Source organism: Triticum urartu, chromosome 5A (genome assembly GCF_056163025.1).
Source record: "Triticum urartu cultivar PI428250 chromosome 5A, HENAU_Tu73, whole genome shotgun sequence".
In the NCBI taxonomy this organism is placed as follows: Eukaryota; Viridiplantae; Streptophyta; class Magnoliopsida; order Poales; family Poaceae; genus Triticum; species Triticum urartu.
In genome coordinates this window covers 382,376,438-382,384,519 of record NC_141877.1, presented here as the reverse complement: position 1 = coordinate 382,384,519, position 8,082 = coordinate 382,376,438, and positions in this window count along the sequence as shown.

Sequence of the window (8,082 nt, the reverse complement as noted above, 5' to 3'; positions counted from 1 at the left end):
TCAAAACCGGCGGATCTCGGGTAGGGGGTCCCGAACTATGCGTCTAGGCCGGATGGTAACAGGAGGCAAGGGACACGAAGTTTTACCCAGGTTCGGGCCCTCTCGATGGAGGTAAAACCCTACGTCCTGCTTGATTAATATTGATGATATGGGTAGTACAAGAGTAGATCTACCACGAGATTAGAGAGGCTAAACCCTAGAAGCTAGCCTATGGTATGATTGTTGATGTGTATGTTGTCCTACGGACTAAAACCCTCCGGTTTATATAGACACCGGAGAGGGTTAGGGTTACATAGAGTCGGTTACAATGGTAGGAGATCTGAATATCCGTATCGCCAAGCTTGCCTTCCACGCCAAGGAAAGTCCCTTCCGGACACGGGACGAAGTCTTCAATCTTGTATCTTCATAGTCCAGGAGTCCGGCTGAAGGTATAGTCCGGCTATCCGAACACCCCCTAATCCAGGACTCCCTCAGTCAGATTTCAAACACACATGGCAACTTTATTTGGGCTACAAGCAAAGCTGACTTATCCAACTCTGAATAAGATTTTCTCTCATAGTCTTCACTCGAAGACATAGGATTTTGGTTCAGCATCACTTCAGTCATTCTGACTAGTTCTCTTGGACCCCACTTAACAGTACGGTGGTTCCTATGACTCAACAAAGAACAAAAAGAATGACGAAACTGCTAAGTCTTCGCGCTCCATAGTCTTCACGCGATGTATTCTCTTGTCATAGTCTTCAATGTGAATGTCTTCACACACCACCTTTGACTTCAATGTCTTCATGCATTTTTAGGGGTCATCTCTGGTAGGAAAACCGAATCAATGAGGGACTTCTACCTATGTTATCCTGCAATTCTCACAAACACATTAGTCCCTTAACCAGGTTTGCCATCAATACTCCAAAACCAACTAGGGGTGGCACTAGATGTACTTACAGGTCTCATGGACATGAGCGATTCGGTCCCACCGAGTTTGCCTGACCAACTCTCTGTTTGCCTATTAGAGAAATTGGTCTTAACGAGTTTATGTGATCGGTCTCACCAAGATTACGTTATGCCCTAACCCTAATGAAATCGTTCCCACCGAGTTGACATGTCGGTCCCATCGAAAAGCCTAACGTTCACATTTTTAACTGAATCGGTCTGACCGAGTTTCATGATTCGGTCTCACCAAGTTTGGTAGATTGTGTATAACGGTTAGATTTTGTGTGGAGGCTATATATACCCCTCCACCCACTCTTAATTTGTGGAGAGAACCATCAGAACATGCTACACTTCCAACATACATTTTCTGAGAGAGAACCACCCACTCATGTGTTGAGACCAAGATATTCCATTCCAGCCACAAGAATCTTGATCTCTAGCCTTCCCCAAGTTGCTTTCCACTCAAATCATCTTTCCACCAAATCCAAATCTGTGTGAGAGAGAGAGAGTTGAGTGTTGGGGAGACTATCATTTCAAGCACAAGAGCAAGGAGTTCATTATCAATACACCATCTATTACCTTTTTGAAAGGATTGAGAAGAGGTGTCTAGAGGGGGGTGATTAGACACTAAGTACCAAAAGTTGCAGTTTTTAATTTCTTTAAGTTGAAGTGGAGTTTTGGCACAAGTTTAACAAACACAATACATATCAAGGAAGCATGCAAAGAGTATATGAGCAGCGGAAAGTAAAGCATAAACTTGCGAGAATGTAAAGGGAAGGGTTTGGAGAATTCAAACGCAATTGGAGACACAGATGTTTTTGTCGTGGTTCCGATAGGTGGTGCTATCGTACATCCACGTTGATGGAGACTTCAACCCACGAAGGGTAATGGTTGCGCGAGTCCACGGAGGGCTCCACCCACGAAGGGTCCACGAAGAAGCAACCTTGTCTATCCCATCATGGCCATCGCCCACGAAGGACTTGCCTCACTAGCAGTAGATCTTCTCGAAGTAGGCGATATCCTTGCCCTTACAAACTCCTTGGTTCAACTCCACAATCTTTGTCGGAGGCTCCCAAGTGACACCTAGCCAATCTAGGAGACACCACTCTCCAAGAAGTAACAAATGGTGTGTTGATGATGAACTCCTTGCTCTTGTGCTTCAAATGATAGTCTTCCCAACACTCAACTCTCTCTCTCTCTCTATCTCAGGATAAGGATTTGGTGGAAAGAAGATTTGAGTGGAAAGCAACTTGGGGAAGGCTAGAGATCAAGATTCATATGGTGGGAATGGAATATCTTGGCCTCAACACATGAGTAGGTGGTTCTCTCTCATAAAATGTGTATTGAAAGTGTAGGTATGTTCTGATGGCTCTCTCCACGAATGAAGAGTGGGTGGAGGGGTATATATAGCCTCCACACAAAATCTAACCGTTACACACAACGTTCCAATCTCGGTGGGACCGAATTGATAAACTCGGTCGGACCGATTCAGCAAATCTAGTGACCGTTAGGGTTTTTCGGTGGGGCCGACTGGATCAACTCGGTGGGACCGATGTGCTAGGGTTAGGGTAAATCCAAAACTCGATTTGACCGATTACTCAAACTCGGTGGGACCGATTTTGGTAATAAGTGAAACAGAGAGTTGGCCAAGCAAACTCGATGGGGCCGATTGCATATCTCGGTGGGACCAAAAATATTGCAATAGGTAACAGAGAGTTTGCAAGCCCATCTCGGTGAGACCGAACTGATTAGGGTTTCTGGCAGTGGCTTTGTCAACTGAACTCGGTGGCTCTGGATAGAAAGAATCGGTGGGGCAGAGTTGGATATTTGGTGTGGGACATATGTGGAAGTGAGAAAGTGGTTGGGGGTTTTGGAGCATATCACTAAGCACTATGAAGCAAGAACCTCATCAAGCATCACCTCATCCCCTCTTGATAGTATTGGCTTTTCCTATAGACTCAATGTGATCTTGGATCACTAAAATAGAAAATGTAGAGTCTTGATCTTGAATCTTGAGCCAATCCTTTCTCCTTAGCATCTTGAAGGGGTTTCACATCCTCTAGTCCATGCCACTTCACTGTTGAACTTATCTCAAACATACTAGATAAAAATGTTAGTCCAACAAGAGATAGGTTGACATTAATTACCAAAACCACCCAGGGAGCACTTGTGCTTTCAATATCCCCCTTTTTGGTAATTGATTGCAACATACATCAAAGCTTTAGATAAAGATATAGAGAATAGCAAGTAAAGCTTTGGAAAGATATGTAACAAGCATAGGCTCCCTCTACATGTATGCAATCATGTGAATATGGAATATAGAAGCATGTGAGAGCATAACCATGGCAGAGTAGCAAAGTGTTACATGTATCTTGGCTATATGCATTAGAGCAAATGATGAAAATATGAGAAATGTACCTTCATGCTCATGAGTCCTTCTTGCAAACAGTATGTACATCAGCAAGAAATTCTCATTCACATGAATGATGCATATACTTACCTTGTGGTCTTGAGTTGGCTAGGATGGGATGAGCCTGCGTAAACAAGGTTAGATAACACAGATGCACTCACTAGCTAGAGCAAACAAAAGAAACCACAAGAGTACCAAGACTAGTATGACATGTAGAGTGAGTACAGAGTACCACGATAGATATTGACATGTCCCCAAAGAGAAAGATATGCAAGGAATTTAATGAATTTCTTTCCCTTGGATGTCTTGCTCCCCCTGAATCTAGCATGGGATACTGGGAGAGGATAGGGAATAGAAAAACAGAGCTCAAAGAAACAAATGAACAGAGCTAATGCAAATAAGCACATATGAACATGTCTTTCCCCCAAGAAGACATGTGGCATCTCTCCTCTTGAACATCAAGCATCTGGGATCCTTGAAGATTACTCTTTCCTAGAGTATTCCCTCCCCCTAGAGATATGATTAAGCTTTGATGTGATCTCTCTCTCCCCCTTTGACATCAATTTCCAAGAAGGGTCTTCTGGAATTTGTTGTGAATGGGTTCGGTCCTTGAATCACAGTACAAAGCATTAAGGTAAATGTGATGCTTGCAGAGGACAAGATTCATTGAGTGGAGCTGGATCAAGAATAAATCGGGAATAAATGACAAAATGTTTTTCCTGTAGTGAAATCGGTGTCACCGAGTTGTATGCTTCGGTTGCTCCGAAAATCTTCGGCTAGACCGGAGACATGAAACCGGTGGAACCGAGTTCCTCACAGAGAAGAACACTTGTCACCTCAGCTCACTGGACAAATAAGATCTCACAAAGATATGCAATGGATTGGATGCAGAAAATGCAGAACAAAAAGCAAAGAAAAGAAACTAAAAGATCTAGATGAAGTTTTTTTTGAAAGGGGAAACAAATATGCATGAGACAAATGCAAGAACACAGAAAAGAACACAAGAGAACTTCATCTAGAGTTGTGCAGTGACAAAGTCACCTATGTTAAAGTATATTGACTTAGGAGTCAAGTGAGATCACTTGATCATAGGTCGTAGTCATCGTTTAAGCTCAAAATGGGGTTACCATTTTTCGTTTAAGTATCTTGATGTATTCACATCTTGTCGAGTTGCTTTGACTCATGACTTGGAGTAAAGCTACTCTAAGATGGAATAACATACCTTGGGTGGCGGTGTTGATCTTGATCATGTAGTCGAACTTGTGTGGGTTGCTCAAGGTTGATGTAGCCCATCAAGAGTTGGGAGCACCCTTTGGATTTTGAGTTCATCTACCTACATGGGTTAGTTTTCGCAAGGAAGAGCACTTGTGTATCCAACATGACAATCATGAAGCTCAACATAGAATTTGTCAAAGGATATGTTTGAAAGGTTTCGTGCTTCCTTGTCATCAACCACCATTGTGTAGAGACTTGGTGATGTAGAGATTGCTCAAGATGTGAGTGAGTTGCAATCTCATAGAATTAGATTCATCCAAGTACCTACAAGGATTAGATAACATGCAAGATGCAAATTTTTCAAGACATAAGATAAGCATCATAGGAGAAATATCAAGTGATTAGTCGTAAGCTCAAGTCTTGCATGTATCCAATGGAGTTCCTACTCCAAGTTTGAAGCATCAATGATGTTCAATTCACCTCTTAACCTGCAAAACACTTTCTCATCAAGTGGTTTAGTGAATATATCCGCTAATTGCTTATAGGTGCGAACATGCTTAAGGTTTATGTCACCCTTAGCAACGTGATCTCGAATGAAATGATGACGAACTACAATATGCTTAGTTCGAGAGTGTTGCATGGGATTGTGAGCAATCTTGATAGCACTTTCATTGTCACAAAGTAATGGAACATGTTTCACATATATCCCATAATCTTTAAGAGTTTGGGTCATCCAGAGTAATTGAGCACAACATGAACCAGCGGCAATGTATTCCGCTTCGGCGGTGGATAAGGATACCGAGTTTTGTTTCTTGGAAGACCAAGACACAAGAGATCTACCAAGGAATTGACAAGTACCCGAAGTGGACTTTCTATCAACCTTGTCACCGGCATAGTCCGAGTCGGAGTAGCCAACAAGATCAAAGGAAGCCCCTTTGGATACCAAATGCCAAAATTTGGTGTATGTATTAAGTATCTCAATATCCTGTTCACGGCCTTAAGATGACATTCCTTAGGAGCAGCTTGATATCGTGCACACATGCACACACTTAGCATGATATCAGGACGTGAAGCACATAGATATAACAATGAACCAATCATAGAGCGGTAAAATTTTTGATCAATCGGTTCACCATCTTTGGTAAAATCAAGATGTCCACTAGTAGGCATGGGTGTAGTCATACCTTTGCATTCTTGCATATTGAACTTCTTGAATAAGTCCTTGGTGTACTTCGTTTGAGAAACAAAGGTGCCTTGCTTGTTTTGCTTGATTTGCAAACCAAGAAAGAATTTGAGTTCACTCATCATAGACATCTCAAACTTCTCCGACATTAGCTTCCCAAACTTTTCACTAAAATGAGGGTTAGTTAATCCAAATATAATATCATCAACATAAATTTGGCATACAAATAGTTCTCCATTAACCCTTTTAGTAAAAAGAGTAGAATCTATTTTTCCAATTTCAAACCCTTTTTCAATAAGGAACTTGGTCAGGCATTTATACCATGCTCTAGGAGCTTGTTTAAGACCATAAAGGGCTTTGTGAAGTTTGTAGACATGATTAGGTTTCTTAGGATTGACAAAGCCGAGAGGTTGCTTAACATAAACTTCCTCCTCAATTTCACCATTTAGAAAAGCACTTTTAATGTTCATTTGGTACAAAGTGATATCATGGTGATTATCATAGGCAAGTAAGATGCGAATGGACTCAAGTCTAGCAGCGGGAGCATATGTCTCACCATAGTCCATACCTTCGACTTGTGTGTAGCCTTGGGCGACGAGACGTGCTTTGTTTCGAACCACTTGTCCATCTTCATCTTGCTTGTTGCGAAACACCCATTTGGTACCGATGATGTTGTGGTTGTTGTCGGGCTTCTCGACCAATGTCCACACTTGATTTCTCTCAAAGTTGTGTAGCTCTTCATGCATAGCATTTATCCAGTCCGGATCCTCCAATGCTTCTTCAACCTTCATAGGTTCAATGCTAGAGATGAATGAGTAATGTTCACAAAAGTTAGCCAAACGAGGTTTAGAGCGAGTGATTCTCCCGGTTTGGATATCATTGTAGATTTTCTCCACGGGATGATCTTTAGCAATTCTTGCTCGAACTAGTGAAAGCTTTTGCTTGGGTCTTGGTTGAACATCTTCTTCATCTTGTTCTTCTTCTTGGCCTTCTTCATTGTTAGCTTTGTCGTTCTCTTGTTGTGGTGGAGAAGGAGGTTGTTGGCGTTCGTCTTGGTGCACTTCCTCGTTTTCTTCATCTTGGTGTGTCCCACTCGTGGATGCTTCCGTATCAACTCTAGGATCACCTTGTCGTGAGGTAGAAGCTTCCACTTGGACGGACGAGGTACTCTCCTTCACTTCCGTTGGACGAATCTTGCCAATAGACATGTCTTGGATTGCTTCCGAGGGATCTTTGTCTCCTACATCAATTGGCAATTGCTCTACTTGCGAGCCGTTAGATTCATCAAACTTCACATCTACCATTTCTTCAACCTTTCAGGTGAAATTGTTGTAGACACGGTATGTGTGAGAGTTTGAGCCATAACCAAGTAGGAAACCTTCATGAGACTTAGGAGCAAATTTAGAACGATGATGCTTATCAAGAATGTAGCACTTTGAGCCAAATACTCGAAACTATCCAACTTGGGGTTTGTTACCGGTGAGGAGCTCGTATGCCGTCTTGCCGAGTAGCTTGTGAAGATACAAGCGATTTGTTGCATGACAAGCTGTCTCAACCGCTTCCGCCCAAAAGTGTTTTGGCGTCTTGTACTCATCAAGCATCGTTCTTGCCATCTCGATAAGAGTCTGGTCCTTCCTCTCAACGACTCCATTTTGTTGAGGTGTGTACGTAGCTGAGAACTCATGTGTAATCCCTTCTTCGTCAAGAAAGGTGTCCACATTTGCGTTCTTGAACTCCGTTCCTTTGTCGCTCCGAACCTTCTTGATCTTCATGTCAAATTGATTTTGGGCCTTCCTAGAAAAGTTTTTGAAGATCTTTTGGACCTACGATTTGTCATCAAGAAAGAATACCCACGTAAATCTTGAAAAATCATCAACTATGACTAGACCAAATGAGTTACCACCGAGACTCTTGTAGGCATTTGGACCAAAGAGATCCATGTGAAGTAGCTCGAGTGGTCTTCTTGTGGTCATAATGTTCTTAGCACGATGACTTCCTCCAACTTGTTTCCCTGCTTAACAAGCACTACAAAGTCTATCCTTGTCAAATATGACATCGTTAACGCCAAGGATATGATTTCCTTTAATGAGTTTGTCAAGGTTTCGCATGCCCACATGGCCTAGCCTTCTATGCCACAACTAGCCTTTAGAAGATTTAGCAATTAAGCAAGTTCTAGGTTGAGCCTTTTTAGTGAAATCAACAATGTAAAGATCTCCTCTACGTATACCGGTAAAGACCATTTTATGATTATCTCTACGAAACACTTGGCAGTCTAGTTCAGTAATAGGACATTGAAACCGAAATCAGCAAGTCTAGATACTGAAAGTAAGTTGTAGCAAAGAGATTC